Genomic DNA, 17,422 nt, shown 5'->3' on the forward strand with positions numbered 1-17,422 from the left:
AAAAATTGTCAAATCTACGGCGTGCCCCTCTGCCGCCGTTGATGTTGAGGCTGGCTATGGTTATCTTCATGGCAAAAGCATAGTGCAACCTCTACCTTAACCTATTGTGGGGGAGGGAGCGGAGTCTTTTGTTGAACTCCGTTCCCTCCGCAGCCCAGCGAGGAGTCCCTCGAGCTCGCGCAGCTCAAGGTGCTGCTCCTTTGTCAAGGGCCCGCCCGCGGCCAAGGTTTTAACGGCGGCGCGGACGGACCCCTTGATCAGCTCCGGCTCGGACCATTTTTCCAGGGCCAATCGGGCTTGGTCGCGGCGACCCCGGCTCTGGGCCAAAAAGTCCCGGAGTTCCTTTGCAGGAATGAGGAGGGCCTCAGCGGCGGCCGCGAGCAGATCCACCGCCTCACTGGCGGTGGTCTCTAGTTCTTCTCCCGCGTCCCCCACCGAGTCCCCGTCCTCCTCCGGGAGGTGGCCGCCAGCAGCCGGCCCATCGACCGCACAAGGTACGGCAAATGAACCGGCCGCTCCAACCGGCCCTGGCTCTGCCCCGATCACACCCCCAGGATCGTCGGCAGAGGAGTCCCCACTGGGCTCTTTTAAAAATGGTGCTGCGCCGGGAAATGACAGCGGAAGGGGTTCCCCCTCCGCCCCAGGAACCGGAGAACAAGGAGAGACCCGGCCATAGGAAATCCCCAGGCTCCCCAAGTGCTCCAGCTCCAAAGTAAGAAGCGAGGGTGGGTGTTCCTCCCCCTCCCCGCTGCCACCCTCCGGCCCAGCATTTACAGTTTCATTAAAAACCTGAATTTCAGTTTCTGCCGGGTCGAGCGACTCCCGGGGTAAGTTGTGTATTGGCTGGGCGGGCTCAGGTTCGGCCTTTTCGGCCCCGCCCGCCTCAGTCCCCGGGACGCCCGGCCCGGCGGCAATGCATTCTTCCGCTGGCCCCACGCCCCCCACGACAGGCAGATCTTCCACTCCATCCCCAGGAGGCAGCGGCTGGGCAGCCTCGACTGCCTCACCCTCCCCGGGGACAGACTCCTCGCGCCTGCAGCGCAATTTGGGAGCGCTGGTGGGGGACGCGGGACACGCGGCGGGCACCGACTCCTCCGCGGAGGGATGTTGTTCCCCCTCCGCCTCATCGGAGCTGCGCCTCCTTTTGTTCCTGGGGGCGCGCGGAGACAGGGAGACCCCCATGTCTGCCGAGGCCTCCCGCTCCGCCCCCCCCTTTTCCTTATCTTGCCCGCGCCCGGGCCCCTCTGTGGTGTTATTCAAGGGCTCGGGCACGGGCTCGGGGCACCCCGCGCTCGCCGGTGACTGGGTTGGGCTGAGCGCGGTGGTCAAATGATCTGGCGCACCGAGGGGACCCGCCTCTGGATGTTTTGTCTTCTTCCGCGCCTTCCTTCCGGTCGGACGCTCTCCCTCCCCCCCGCCGGAGACCCTGAAAACAAAGGCCTCCGACGATGCCCGCGCACCCATGGCTCCCGGCACGCGGACGCAGCTAGGGGGAGGGGTGGCGGCGGCGCCAGCCTTGGCCGCCTTCGGTGGTTTGGCGGCCTTGGAGGCCGGGCAGTTCTTGCGAACGTGCCCCACCTCCTTGCAGGCATGGCACCGCACGCCGTCCGACGTCCAGAAGACGCGGTAGGCAGTCCCCTCGTGCACCACATTAAAACTTCCCTCCGTCGTGTCCTCCCGCGCCAGCCGGACAAAGAGCTGGCGGCGTAAGGAGAACACGTGGCGGAGGCTGTTCTCCCTGAGGCCGAGCGGTATGGGGTTGATCCCCGACCTTACCTCCCCCAGTTGGTGTAGGTGAGGGAGGAGGAGCTCAGCGGAAACAAAGGGCGGGACGTTCGATATGATGACCCTCTGCGCGGTGGCCTCGAGAGGGTCCACCGGCAGGAACGTCCCGCCCACCGTGAGCCCCTTTTCAAGGGCCAGGGACACCGCCCGCTCCGACCCCAGGAAGAACACGGCCTTCCCAGACATCTTGGAGGCTGCGACAATGGCCGAGGGGCCGACTACCCCAGCCATCGCCCGCACGCACTCCTCGATGCTCATTGTGGGGTGAGTGTAGCTCTTGACCCCGTGTTTCCTGGTTATAAGTGTAAAAGGTGGCAGGGCAGCGGGTGGCGCAGGAGGTGCCGTGGATGTGGACACCGCCTGCGCATACGTCCTTGCTGGCCCTGCCACCGGCGTGGATGGGGTCGCCATCACGGGGTCCCTTTAAGGGCTACACCCACCCCAAAGTCACAGGCCTTAATGGTCTTAATTAGGCCTCGTATATTAACTGAGCAGAGGAGCACTTAACGAGGAACCTCTCCCCTAGTTGGTAATTGGGGAGGGGCCTTGCTCCCTCTGCTCAGTTGTCTTAATTGGTTTGTTTTTTATTAATTTGGAAGAAAGAGGCCTCAGAGAGAGAGGGGAGAAACAGAGTAACAGAGAAAGAGAGAGGGGGGTGGGAAGGGGGGGGGGGGAACTGCGAGGGCAGGTCTCCCCTCGCAGCTGTGGGTGGGTGCAATCCCAGATGGCAAAACAAAAAGTCTTTGGGGTGGTCTTCAGGTGGGGGGAGAAGATGTCTTCACCTGGAGTAGCTAGAGCCACCAGGCACACACTCTTAACGATCTTTAATAGGGTGATTAATGAAAATCTTCAGCCTGGTAGCTCCAGCTATCCCAGGCTAGGCAAATGTGGGGGGTGGGGGGGGTTCCAATTGTGGGGGGGGCCTAGTTGTAAGCACGGCCCCCACGCACACTACCACACACGCACACACCCCCCGCGATGTTCCGGCCCTCAGTGGTCTTCTTTCCTCCCCCCACCGATACAACAAAGTCTTTTTGGGAAATGCACCCACACCCACCTGTAGAATTGTAGAGTCTCCCTCCTTCCACACTGGATGTTGTTGTGGTTTTTCCCCCTCTCTCCAACTCCTTGCAGAATGGTAAAGTTGATGAAAACGTTTTCTGTTCTCCTCCTCTCCCTCTGGGTAAAATGGTAGTGAAGCCCCTTCCTTCCTTCTTTTCCTGGGCTGGTCTCAGGGCTCTCCAGGCAGGAGCACAGGTTGATAGCTGCTCCTCTCTCTGCAGCTCAGCTCCTACTGTGCAGGACACGCCTCCACTGCTCCACAATTGGTCCTTGTGCATGAAACTCTTTTTGGAGTTCACCTGCAAAACATAAAACATTAAACTGTGCCACCCGACCTGGGTGACACTCCAGACATTTACAAGGCCCTTTTTTTTTTTTCCCCTTTTTTTTTTCCTGTTTTTTTTTGTTTTTTTTTTTTTTTTTTGGGGCACTAAATTCACAATTTTCCCCAGTGCCCCCTATAAAAGGAAAGGGGGACACTAAAAGCACCGGCAATGAAAACAAATTAAACTTTAAAACGTAAAATCAAATTAAAATTTGGTTGCCGGGCGTGATGATGCACTCCAGTCCCTCCGGTGCCCACCTCTCGCGGAAGGCCGCGAGCGTACCGGTGGACACCGCGTGCTCCATCTCCATCCTTGTGCATGAAACTCTTTTAGAGTCTACCTGCGAAAACATAAAACATTAAAGAGTGCCACCCGACCTGGGTGACACTCCAGACATTTCCAAGGCCCTTTTTTTCCCCCCTTTTTTTGTTTTTTTTTTGTGTTTTTCTTTTTTTTGGTTTTTTTTTTTTGGGCACTAAAAACACAATTTTTCCCCAGTGCCCCCTATAAAAGGGAAGGGGACACTAAAAGCACCAGCAATTAAAACAAATTAACTTTAAAACGTAAAATCAAATTAAAATTTGGTTGCCGGGCGTGATGATGCACTCCAGTCCCTCCGGTGCCCACCTCTCGCGGAAGGCCGCGAGCGTACCGGTGGACACCGCGTGCTCCATCTCCAAGGACACCCTGGACCGGATGTAAGAGCGGAAGAGAGGCAGGCAGTCAGGTTGAACGACCCCCTCGACCGCCCGCTGCCTGGACCGGCTGATGGCACCCTTGGCCGTGCCCAGGAGCAGTCCTACGAGGAGGCCTTCGGACCTACCCGCTCCCCTCCGCACAGGGTGCCCAAAGATCAGGAGAGTGGGACTGAAGTGCAGCCAGAATTTCAGGAGCAGCCCCTTCAAATAATGGAACAGGGGCTGCAACCTTGTGCACTCAATAAAAACATGGAACACGGACTCCTCCAGACCGCAGAAATTGCAGGCGGCCTGGGAGTCCGTGAACCGGCTTAAAAATTTGTTGCACGGCACTGCTCCGTGCACCACCCTCCAGGCCAAGTCCCCGATGAATAGTGGGAGGACCCCTGCGTAGAGTGCCCTCCATCGGGGACCCCCGCCTCCTCCGGACGGCAAGATGGTGCGCCATGGCGTGTCCGGACGGCCGGCGAGGATGGCAAAGTTGAGGGTGTGCAGGAGCAGCCCGTACAGGAAACCCCTCCGCGCGGAACTGAAAGGCACGGAGGGGATTTCCCCGAGGCGGCTCAAGTTGTGAGGCGCCGGCCCCCGAGGGAGGTTCCGGGGTTTGGCGCCGATGAGGAATTCCGTCCGGACGGGGGTCAGTTCGGACGGGATCTCCCCACGTGCTTGAGCCTCCTCGATACACCTAACGGAGTCAGGGCCCAGAGCTGTTTTTAGCGACTCGATGGCATCGGCCGCGTGGCGGACGTTGGCAGAATTTAGGCGCCGCGCCAGCGTGACTGGCGCCATCCAGCCCGCTCCTCCGCCATCGAGCAGGTCCCTGACCCTGGTCACCTCACCAGCCACAGCCCTCTCTTCCGACCGCCACATGAAGCCTCGGCCGTGGAGGTACGGATTCCCGAGCAGCGGCTCCTGCAGGACGGCCGCCACTCCAGCCGGCGGAGAGCTGCGCTTGGTGGAGACTTTGTTCCAGACCCTGATGAGTTCCCTGTAAAAGACAGGCAGCTCCCGGAGGGCGGTCCTGGCACCCCCCAAGTTCACAAACAGGAGCTGCGTGTCATAATTGAGGTCGAGCTGCTGGCGGAAGAAATACCTCGCCAGAGCGCACCACCTAGGAGGGGGCTCGACGTAAAGGTATCTCTGCAGGGTCTGAAGACGGAAAGTCGCGAGCTGGGCGCTGACGCACACCAACGACTGACCGCCCTCCTCAAGCGGGAGACTCAAGACCGCGGCAGAGACCCAGTGCTTCCTGTTGTTCCAGAAGAAGTCCACCAGCTTCTTCTGTATCTTGGCGACAAACGCAGGGGGAGGGGTCAAAGTGACCAGCCGGTACCACAGCATTGCGGCCACCAGCTGGTTTATGACTAGCGCTCGACCCCTGTAGGACAGCACTCGGAGCAGTCCTGTCCAGCGCCCTAGGCGAGCGGCGACCTTGGCCTCCAGCTCCTGCCAGTTCGCCGGCCAGGCTCCCTCGTCGGGGCTAAGGTAGACTCCCAGATAGAGGAGATGGGTCGTGCTCCAGGCAAAAGGCCTGAGCTCCTCCGGCAGGGAGTCCACCCGCCACTGACCCACCAGGAGTCCGGAACATTTCTCCCAGTTGATCCTGGCGGAGGACGCGGCCGAGTAAATCTCCTGGCACTCACGCATCCTCCGCAGGTCAGCGGGATCCTCTACCGCGAGGAGCACGTCATCGGCGTAAGCCGAGAGGACGACCTCCACGCCCGGCCCTTGCAGAGCCAGTCCCGTCAACCTCGTCCGCAAGAGGCGCAGGAAAGGCTCCACGCAAACGGCGTATAACTGGCCGGACATGGGGCATCCCTGGCGCACCCCTCTCCTAAAGCGAAGGGGCGCCGTCAAGGACCCGTTAACCTTAATCAGACACTCCGCGGCGGCGTACAAAAGTCGGATCCGGGCGACGAAATGCGTCCCGAACCCGAAAGCGCGCAGAGTTCCGAGCAGATAGTCGTGATCCACCCTGTCGAACGCCTTCTCTTGGTCGAGGGATAGGAAGGCGACCGACAGACCAGCCTCCTGGGAGCAATGGATGAGGTCCCGGACCAGATGGATGTTGTCGTGGATCGTCCGGCCCGGGACCGTGTATGACTGGTCGGGGTGGATCATGTGGTCCAGCACGGCACCAAGGCGAGCAGACATCGCCCTGGCGAAGATTTTGTAGTCCGTGCTGAGGAGGGAGACCGGGCGCCAGTTCTTAAGGAGGCGGAGATCGCCCTTCTTAGGCAGCAGGACGATGACTGCCCTGCGCCAAGAGAGGGGCATCTCCCCGGTCGCCAGACTTTCCCCCAGGACCCGCGCGTAGTCGCTCCCCAGGACGTCCCAGAACGCCCTGTGGAACTCCACGGTCAGCCCGTCCAGCCCCGGGGATTTTCCCCTCGAGAGCCGGTCGAGGGCACCGGTCAGCTCCGCCAGGCTTAGCGGAGCTTCCAGATTTTCGGCGCCCTCCGGGCTGACCTTCGGCAGGTCCTCCCACAAAACTCTACGCGCTTCCTCGCTGGACGGATCCGGAGAGAACAGAGCCCCGTAATATTCACGGACCCTGTTGTTGACGCCCTCCGGATCCGAGACGAGAGAGCCGTCGTCGGCCAGCAGCGTCAAGAGCTGCTTACGGACACTCTGCCTTTTTTCCAGCGAGTAGAAGAAGGGGGAGCCGCGGTCCAGATCCCGCAGGAACCGGATCCGCGACCTCACGAACGCGCCTCGGGACCCGACGAGCTGCAGGTCCTTCAGCGCGGCCTTCTTCGCTTCGTACACCGTCCGCAGGGCCGGGTCCTGGACGACTTGACCGAGACGGGCTTCCAGGTCGAGCACCTCTTTTTCTAGGCGCCCGACTCTGGCCGCCCGCCTCTTGGTCGACCCCCTCGCGTACTCTTGACAGAAGACGCGGACGTGAGCCTTGCCCACGTCCCACCATAGCCTCAAGGAGGGGAAGCCCCCCTGCTTCCTTCTCCAGTCGGACCAGAATCGACGGAACGAGTCCTGGAACCGCACGTCCTCCAGCAGCCGGTTGTTAAAGTGCCAGTACGCGGACCCCGTCCTCGCGCGGAGCGAAGCGAGCTCCGCCCACACCAGGTGGTGGTCCGAACACGGCACCGGCCGCATGGAGGCCGCCGGGACGCAGGAAACGTACGCCCGAGACACGTAAAGGCGGTCGACTCTAGACCATCCAACTCCAGGCCTCACCCAAGTAAAGGCGCTGGAGTCGGGGTGGAGATTTCGCCAGACGTCCACCAAGTCGAAGGACCCGACCAGGTCCCTCAACTTCTCCATCGCCGTCATGCACTGCGGGGCACCGGAGCGGTCCCTCGCCTCGAGGGTGCAGTTAAAATCCCCCCCGAGGACAATGCAGTCGCCGACGTCGACGGAGCCAAGAAGAGCGGACACCTCTTCAAAGAAGCGCGTTTGCTGCGGGCCGGGATGAGGGGCGTACACGTTCACGAGATGGAGCGGCACGTCCCCCAGGCGAACCGTTACGTGCAGCAAGCGGCCTGGCACGGGCTCCTCGACCCCCAAGATCTCCGGCTGAAAATGCGGGCCCAGCAAGATGGCCACCCCACTAGAAATGGCGGTGAGGTGGCTCATGCGGACCTCTCCTTGCCATTCCAGGAGCCACGTGGCTTCGTCTCCCGGAACGGTGTGGGTTTCTTGCAGGAAGCACACCGCATATTTCCCCTCCCGCAGGAGCGAAAAATTGTCAAATCTACGGCGTGCCCCTCTGCCGCCGTTGATGTTGAGGCTGGCTATGGTTATCTTCATGGCAAAAGCATAGTGCAACCTCTACCTTAACCTATTGTGGGGGAGGGAGCGGAGTCTTTTGTTGAACTCCGCTCCCTCCGCAGCCCAGCGAGGAGTCCCTCGAGCTCGCGCAGCTCAAGGTGCTGCTCCTTTGTCAAGGGCCCGCCCGCGGCCAAGGTTTTAACGGCGGCGCGGACGGACCCCTTGATCAGCTCCGGCTCGGACCATTTTTCCAGGGCCAGTCGGGCTTGGTCGCGGCGACCCCGGCTCTGGGCCAAAAAGTCCCGGAGTTCCTTTGCAGGAACGAGGAGGGCCTCAGCGGCGGCCGCGAGCAGATCCACCGCCTCACTGGCGGTGGTCTCTAGGTCTTCACCCGCGTCCCCCACCGAGTCCCCGTCCTCCTCCGGGAGGTGGCCGCCAGCAGCCGGCCCATCGACCGCACAAGGTACGGCAAATGACCCGGCCGCTCCAACCGGCCCTGGCACTGCCCCGATCCCACCCCCAGGATCGTCGGCAGAGGAGTCCCCACTGGGCTCTTTTAAAAATGGTGCTGGGTCGGGAAATGACAGCGGAAGGGGTTCCCCCTCCGCCCCAGGAACCGGAGAACAAGGAGAGACCCGGCCATAGGAAATCCCCAGGCCCTCCAAGTGCTCCAGCTCCAAAGTAAGGGGCGAGGGTGGGTGTTCCTCCCCCTCCCCGCTGCCACCCCCCGGCCCAGCATCTACAGTTTCATTAAAATCAATATATTTTGTTTCTGCCGGGTCGAGCAACTCCCGGGGGAAGTTGGGTAATAGCTGGGCGGGCTCAGGTTCGGCCTTTTCGGCCTCGCCCGCCTCAGTCCCCGGGACGCCCGGCCCGGCGGCTACGCATTCCTCCGCGGTCCCCACGCCCCCCACGACAGGCAGATCTTCCACTCCATCCCCGGGAGGCAGAGGCTGGGCAGCCTCAACTGTCTCACCCTCCCCGGGGAAAGACTCCTCGCGCCTGCAGCGCAATTTGGGGGCGCTGGTGGGGGACGCGGGACACGCGGCGGGCACCGACTCCTCCGCGGAGGGATATTGTTCCCCCTCCGCGTCATTGGGGCGGTGCCTCTTTTTGTTCCTGGGGGCGCGCGGAGTCAGGGAGACCTCCATGTCTGCCGAGGCCTCCCGCTCCGCCCCCCCCTTTTCCTTTTCTTGCCCGCGCCCGGGCCCCTCTGTGGTGTTGTTCAAGGGCTCGGGCACGGGCTCGGGGCACCCCGCGCTCGCCGGTGACGGGGTTGGGCTGAGCGCGGTGGTCAAATTATCCGGCGCACCGAGGGGACCCGCCTCTTGATGTTTTGTCTTCTTCCGCGCCTTCTTTCCGGTCGGACGCTCTCCCTCCCCCCCGCCGGAGGCCCTGAAAACAAAGGCCTCCGACGATGCCCGCGCACCCATGGCTCCCGGCACGCGGACGCAACTAGGGGGAGGGGTGGCGGCAGCGCCAGCCTTGGCCGCCTTCGGTGGTTTGGCGGCCTTGGAGGCGGGGCAGTTCTTGCGAACATGCCCCACCTCCCTGCAGGCATGGCACCGCACGCCGTCCGACGTCCAGAAGACGCGGTAGGCAGTCCCCTCGTGCACCACATTAAAGTGCCCTTCTGTCATGTCCTCCCGCTCCAGCCGGACAAAGAGCTGGCGGCGGAAGGAGAACACGTGGCGCAGGCTGTTCTCCCTGAGGCCGAGCGGTATGGGGTTGATCCCTGACCTTACCTCCCCCAGTTGTTGTAGGTGAGGGAGGAGGAGCCCAGCGGGAACAAAGGGCGGGACGTTCGACACGATGACCCTCTGCGCGGTGGCTTCGAGAGGATCCACCGGCAGGAACGTCCCGCCCACCGTGAGCCCCTTTTCGAGGGCCAGGGACACCGCCCGCTCCGACCCCAGGAAGAAAACAGCCTTCCCAGACATCTTGGAGGCTGCGACAATGGCCGAGGGGCCGACTACCCCAGCCATCGCCCGCACGCACTCCTCGATGCTCATTGTGGGGTGAGTGTAGCTCTTGACCCCGTGTTTTTTTGTTATAAGTGTAAATGGTGGCAGGGCAGCGGGTGGCGCAGGAGGTGCTGTGGAAGCGGTTGCCACCTGCGCATACGTCCTTGCTGGCCCTGCCACCGGCGTGGATGGGGTCGCCATCACGGGGTCCCTTTAAGGGCTACACCCACCCCAAAGTCACAGGCCTTAATGGTCTTTAATGGCCTCGTGTATTTAACTGAGCAGAGGAGCCCTTAACGAGGCACCTCTCCCCTCGTTGACAATTGGGGAGAGGCCTTGCTCCCTCTGCTCAGTTGTCTTAATTGTTTTTTTTTAAATTTGGAAGGAAAGGGTTCTCAGAGAGAGAGGGGAGAAACAGAGTAGCAGAGAAAAGAGAGAGGGGGGTGGGAAGGGGGGGGGGCTGCGAGGGCAGGTCTCTCCTCGCAGCTGTGGGTGGGTGCACTCCCCAGATGGCAAAACACAAAAGTCTTTGAGGTGGTCTTCAGGTGGGGGGAGAAGATGTCTTCACCTGGGGTAGCTGGAGCCACCAGGCACTCCTAACGATCTTTAATTGGGTGATTAATAACAATCTTCAGCCTGGTAGCTCCAGCTATCCCAGGCTAGGCAAATGTGGGGGGGTGGGGGGGGTTCCAATTGTGGGGGGGGGCCTAGTTGTAAGCACGGCCCCCACGCACACTACCACACACACACACACCCCCCGCGATGTTCCGGCCCTCAGTGGTCTTCTTTCCTCCCCCCACCGATACAACAAAGTCTGTTTGGGGAAATGCACCCACACCCACCTGTAGAAATTGTAGAGTCTCCCTCCTTCCACACTGGATGTTGTTGTGGTTTTTCCCCCTCTCTCCAACTCTTTGCAGAAATGATAAAGATGTTGAAAGTTTTCTGCTTTCTCCTCCTCTCCCTCTGGATAGAAGTTGGTGTTGAAGCCCCTTCCTTCCTTCTCTTCCTGGGCTGGTCTCAGGGCTCTCCAGGCAGGAGCTAAAGTTGCTAGCTGCCTCTCTCACTGCTCACAGCTCCAACTGAGCAGGACACGCCTCCACTGCTGCACGATTGGTTCCTTGTGCATGAAACTCTTTTAAGTTTACCTGCAAAACATAAAAACATTAAACGGTGCCACCCGACCTGGGTGACACTCCAGACATTACAAGGCCCTTTTTTTTTCCCCCCCTTTTTTTTTTTTTTTTTTTTTTTTTTTTTGTTTTTTTTTTGTTTTACTTTTTTGGTTTTTTTTTTTTTTTTGGGCACTAAATTCACAATTTTCCCCAGTGCCCCCTATAAAAGGGAAGGGGGACACTAAAAGCACCGGCAATTAAAACAAATTAAACTTAAAAAAAACGTAAAATCAAATTAAAATTTGGTTGCCGGGCGTGATGATGCACTCCAGTCCCTCCGGTGCCCACCTCTCGCGGAAGGCCGCGAGCGTACCGGTGGACACCGCGTGCTCCATCTCCAAGGACACCCTGGACCGGATGTAAGAGCGGAAGAGAGGCAGGCAGTCAGGTTGAACGACCCCCTCGACCGCCCGCTGCCTGGACCGGCTGATGGCACCCTTGGCCGTGCCCAGGAGCAGTCCTACGAGGAGGCCTTCGGACCTACCCGCTCCCCTCCGCACAGGGTGCCCAAAGATCAGGAGAGTGGGACTGAAGTGCAGCCAGAATTTCAGGAGCAGCCCCTTCAAATAATGGAACAGGGGCTGCAACCTTGTGCACTCCATAAAAACATGGAACACGGACTCCTCCAGACCGCAGAAATTGCAGGCGGCCTGGGAGTCCGTGAACCGGCTTAAAAATTTGTTGCACGGCACTGCTCCGTGCACCACCCTCCAGGCCAAGTCCCCGATGAATAGTGGGAGGACCCCTGCGTAGAGTGCCCTCCATCGGGGACCCCCGCCTCCTCCGGACGGCAAGATGGTACGCCATGGCGTGTCCGGACGGCCGGCGAGGATGGCAAAGTTGAGGGTGTGCAGGAGCAGCCCGTACAGGAAACCCCTCCGCGCGGAACTGAAAGGCACGGAGGGGATTTCCCCGAGGCGGCTCAAGTTGTGAGGCGCCGGCCCCCGAGGGAGGTTCCGGAGTTTGGCGCCGATGAGGAATTCCGTCCGGACGGGGGTCAGTTCGGACGGGATCTCCCCACGTGCTTGAGCCTCCTCGATGCACCTAACGGAGTCAGGGCCCAGAGCTGTTTTTAGCGACTCGATGGCATCGGCCGCGTGGCGGACGTTGGCAGAGTTTAGGCGCCGCGCCAGCGTGTCTGGCGCCATCCAGCCCGCTCCTCCGCCATCGAGCAGGTCCCTGACCCTGGTCACCTCACCAGCCACAGCCCTCTCTTCCGACCGCCACATGAAGCCTCGGCCGTGGAGGTACGGATTCCCGAGCAGCGGCTCCTGCAGGACGGCCGCCACTCCAGCCGGCGGAGAGCTGCGCTTGGTGGAGACTTTGTTCCAGACCCTGATGAGTTCCCTGTAAAAGACAGGCAGCTCCCGGAGGGCGGTCCTGGCACCCCCCAAGTTCACAAACAGGAGCTGCGTGTCATAATTGAGGTCGAGCTGCTGGCGGAAGAAATACCTCGCCAGAGCACACCACCTAGGAGGGGGCTCGACGTAAAGGTATCTCTGCAGGGTCTGAAGACGGAAAGTCGCGAGCTGGGCGCTGACGCACACCAACGACTGACCGCCCTCCTCAAGCGGGAGACTCAAGACCGCGACAGAGACCCAGTGCTTCCTGTTGTTCCAGAAGAAGTCCACCAGCTTCTTCTGTATCTTGGCGACAAACGCAGGGGGAGGGGTCAAAGTGACCAGCCGGTACCACAGCATTGCGGCCACCAGCTGGTTTATGACTAGCGCTCGACCCCTGTAGGACAGCACTCGGAGCAGTCCTGTCCAGCGCCCTAGGCGAGCGGCGACCTTGGCCTCCAGCTCCTGCCAGTTCGCCGGCCAGGCTTCCTCGTCGGGGCTAAGGTAGACTCCCAGATAGAGGAGATGGGTCGTGCTCCAGGCAAAAGGCCTGAGCTCCTCCGGCAGGGAGTCCACCCGCCACTGACCCACCAGGAGTCCGGAACATTTCTCCCAGTTGATCCTGGCGGAGGACGCGGCCGAGTAAATCTCCTGGCACTCACGCATCCTCCGCAGGTCAGCGGGATCCTCTACCGCGAGGAGCACGTCATCGGCGTAAGCCGAGAGGACGACCTCCACGCCCGGCCCTTGCAGAGCCAGTCCCGTCAACCTCGTCCGCAAGAGGCGCAGGAAAGGCTCCACGCAAACGGCGTATAACTGGCCGGACATGGGGCATCCCTGGCGCACCCCTCTCCTAAAGCGAAGGGGCGCCGTCAAGGACCCGTTAACCTTAATCAGACACTCCGCGGCGGCGTACAAAAGTCGGATCCGGGCGACGAAATGCGCCCGAACCCGAAAGCGCGCAGAGTTCCGAGCAGATAGTCGTGATCCACCCTGTCGAACGCCTTCTCTTGGTCGAGGGATAGGAAGGCGACCGACAGACCAGCCTCCTGGGAGCAATGGATGAGGTCCCGGACCAGATGGATGTTGTCGTGGATTGTCCGGCCCGGGACCGTGTATGACTGGTCGGGGTGGATCATGTGGTCCAGCACGGCACCAAGGCGAGCAGACATCGCCCTGGCGAAGATTTTGTAGTCCGTGCTGAGGAGGGAGACCGGGCGCCAGTTCTTAAGGAGGCGGAGATCGCCCTTCTTAGGCAGCAGGACGATGACTGCCCTGCGCCAAGAGAGGGGCATCTCCCCGGTCGCCAGACTTTCCCCCAGGACCCGCGCGTAGTCGCCCCCCAGGACGTCCCAGAACGCCCTGTGGAACTCCACGGTCAGCCCGTCCAGCCCCGGGGATTTTCCCCTCGAGAGCCGGGCGAGGGCACCGGTCAGCTCCGCCAGGCTTAGCGGAGCTTCCAGATTTTCGGCGCCCTCCGGGCCGACCTTCGGCAGGTCCTCCCACAAAACTCTACGCGCTTCCTCGCTGGACGGATCCGGAGAGAACAGAGCCCCGTAATATTCACGGACCCTGTTGTTGACGCCCTCCGGATCCGAGACGAGAGAGCCGTCGTCGGCCAGCAGCGTCAAGAGCTGCTTACGGACACTCTGCCTTTTTTCCAGCGAGTAGAAGAAGGGGGAGCCGCGGTCCAGATCCCGCAGGAACCGGATCCGCGACCTCACGAACGCGCCTCGGGACCCGACGAGCTGCAGGTCCTTCAGCGCGGCCTTCTTCGCTTCGTACACCGTCCGCAGGGCCGGGTCCTGGACGACTTGACCGAGACGGGCTTCCAGGTCGAGCACCTCTTTTTCTAGGCGCCCGACTCTGGCCGCCCGCCTCTTGGTCGACCCCCTCGCGTACTCTTGACAGAAGACGCGGACGTGAGCCTTGCCCACGTCCCACCATAGCCTCAAGGAGGGGAAGCCCCCCTGCTTCCTTCTCCAGTCGGACCAGAATCGACGGAACGAGTCCTGGAACCGCACGTCCTCCAGCAGCCGGTTGTTAAAGTGCCAGTACGCGGACCCCGTCCTCGCGCGGAGCGAAGCGAGCTCCGCCCACACCAGGTGGTGGTCCGAGCACGGCACCGGCCGCATGGAGGCCGCCGGGACGCAGGAAACGTACGCCCGAGACACGTAAAGGCGGTCGACTCTAGACCATCCAACTCCAGGCCTCACCCAAGTAAAGGCGCTGGAGTCGGGGTGGAGATTTCGCCAGACGTCCACCAAGTCGAAGGACCCGACCAGGTCCCTCAACTTCTCCATCGCCGTCATGCACTGCGGGGCACCGGAGCGGTCCCTCGCCTCGAGGGTGCAGTTAAAATCCCCCCCGAGGACAATGCAGTCGCCGACGTCGACGGAGCCAAGAAGAGCGGACACCTCTTCAAAGAAGCGCGTCTGCTGCGGGCCGGGATGAGGGGCGTACACGTTCACGAGATGGAGCGGCACGTCCCCCAGGCGAACCGTTACGTGCAGCAAGCGGCCTGGCACGGGCTCCTCGACCCCCAAGATCTCCGGCTGAAAATGCGGGCCCAGCAAGATGGCCACCCCACTTGAAATGGCGGTGAGGTGGCTCATGCGGACCTCTCCTTGCCATTCCAGGAGCCACGTGGCTTCGTCTCCCGGAACGGTGTGGGTTTCTTGCAGGAAGCACACCGCATATTTCCCCTCCCGCAGGAGCGAAAAATTGTCAAATCTACGGCGTGCCCCTCTGCCGCCGTTGATGTTGAGGCTGGCTATGGTTATCTTCATGGCAAAAGCATAGTGCAACCTCTACCTTAACCTATTGTGGGGGAGGGAGCGAAGTCTTTTGTTGAACTCCGCTCCCTCCGCAGCCCAGCGAGGAGTCCCTCGAGCTCGCGCAGCTCAAGGTGCTGCTCCTTTGTCAAGGGCCCGCCCGCGGCCAAGGTTTTAACGGCGGCGCGGACGGACCCCTTGATCAGCTCCGGCTCGGACCATTTTTCCAGGGCCAGTCGGGCTTGGTCGCGGCGACCCCGGCTCTGGGCCAAAAAGTCCCGGAGTTCCTTTGTAGGAACGAGGAGGGCCTCAGCGGCGGCCGCGAGCAGATCCACCGCCTCCCTGGCGGTGGTCTCTAGGTCTTCACCCGCGTCCCCCACCGAGTCCCCGTCCTCCTCCGGGAGGTGGCCGCCAGCAGCCGGCCCATCGACCGCACAAGGTACGGCAAATGAACCGGCCGCTCCAACCGGCCCTGGCACTGCCCCGATCCCACCCCCAGGATCGTCGGCAGAGGAGTCCCCACTGGGCTCTTTTAAAAATGGTGCCGGGTCGGGAAATGACAGCGGAAGGGGTTCCCCCTCCGCCCCAGGAACCGGAGAACAAGAAGAGACCCGGCCATAGGAAATCCCCAGGCCCTCCAAGTGCTCCAGCTCCAAAGTAAGGGGCGAGGGTGGGTGTTCCTCCCCCTCCCCGCTGCCACCCCCCGGCCCAGCATCTACAGTATCATTAAAATCAATTGTTTCATTCTCTGCCGGGTCGAGCAAATCCCGGGGTAAGTTGTGTATTGGCTGGGCGGGCTCAGGTTCGGCCTTTTCGGCCCCGCCCACCTCGGTCCCCGGGACGCTCGACCCGGCGGCTACGCATTCTTCCACTGGCCCCACGCCCCCCACGACAGGCAGATCTTCCACGCCCTCCCCAGGAGGCAGCGGCTGGGCAGCCTCGACTGCCTCACCCTCCCCGGGGAAAGACTCCTCGCGCCTGCAGCGCAATTTGGGGGCGCTGGTGGGGGACGCGGGACACGCGGCGGGCACCGCCTCCTCCGCGGAGGGATGTTGTTCCCCCTCCGCCTCATTGGGGCGGTGCCTCTTTTTGTTCCTGGGGGCGCGCGGAGTCAGGGAGACCTCCATGTCTGCCGAGGCCTCCCGCTCCGCCCCCCCCTTTTCCTTTTCTTTCCCGCGCCTGGGCCCCTCTGTGGTGTTATTCAAGGGCCCGGGCACGGGCTCGGGGCACCCCGCGCTCGCCGGTGACTGGGTTGGGCTGAGCGCGGTGGTCAGACTTTCCGGCGCACCGAGGGGACCCGCCTCTAGATGTTTTTCCTTCTTCCGCGCCTTCTTTCCGCTCGGACGCTCTCCCTCCCCCCCGCCGGAGGCCCTGAAAACAAAGGCCTCCGACGATGCCCGCGCACCCATGGCTCCCGGCACGCGGACGCAACTAGGGGGAGGGGTGGCGGCGGCGCCAGCTATGGCCGCCTTCGGTGGTTTGGCGGCCTTGGAGGCGGGGCAGTTCTTGCGAACGTGCCCCACCTCCCTGCAGGCATGGCACCGCACGCCGTCCGACGTCCAGAAGACGCGGTAGGCAGTCCCCTCGTGCACCACATTAAAGTGCCCTTCTGTCAGGTCCTCCCGCGCCAGCCGGACAAAGAGCTGGCGGCGGAAGGAGAACACGTGGCGCAGGCTGTTCTCCCTGAGGCCGAGCGGTATGGGGTTGATCCCCGACCTTACCTCCCCCAGTTGGTGTAGGTGAGGGAGGAGGAGCTCAGCGGAAACAAAGGGCGGGACGTTTGACACGATGACCCTCTGCGCGGTGGCCTCGAGAGGGTCCACCGGCAGGAACGTCCCGCCCACCGTGAGCCCCTTTTCAAGGGCCAGGGACACCGCCCGCTCCGACCCCAGGAAGAACACGGCCTTCCCAGACATCTTGGAGGCTGCGACAATGGCCGAGGGGCCGACTACCCCAGCCATCGCCCGCACGCACTCCTCGATGGTCATTGTGGGGTGAGTGTAGCTCTTGACCCCGTGTTTTTTCGTAATTAACCTAAATGGTGGCAGGGCAGCGGGTGGCGCAGGAGGGGCCGTGGAAGCGGTTGCCACCTGCGCATACGTCCTTGCTGGCCCTGCCACCGGCGTGGATGGGGTCGCCATCACGGGGTCCCTTTAAGGGCTACACCCACCCCAAAGTCACAGGCCTTAATGGTCTTAATTGGCCTCTTGTATAATGACTGAGCAGAGGAGCCCTTAATGAGGCACACCTCTCCCCTAGTTGGCAATTGGGGAGGGGCCTTGCTCCCTCTGCTCAGTTGTCTTAAATTGTTTGTTTTTTAAATTAAATTTGGAAGGAAGGGCTCTCAGAGAGAGAGGGGAGAAACAGAGTAACAGAGAAAAGAGAGAGGGGGGTGGGAAGGGGGGGGGGCTGCGAGGGCAGGTCTCTCGTCGCAGCTGTGGGTGGGTGCACTCCCCAGATGGCAAAACACAAAAGTCTTTGAGGTGGTCTTCAGGTGGGGGGAGAAGATGTCTTCACCTGGGGTAGCTGGAGCCACCAGGCACTCCTAATGATCTTTAATTGGGTG

The sequence above is a fragment of the Pristiophorus japonicus genome, chromosome 4 (genome assembly GCF_044704955.1).
Source record: "Pristiophorus japonicus isolate sPriJap1 chromosome 4, sPriJap1.hap1, whole genome shotgun sequence".
In the NCBI taxonomy this organism is placed as follows: Eukaryota; Metazoa; Chordata; class Chondrichthyes; family Pristiophoridae; genus Pristiophorus; species Pristiophorus japonicus.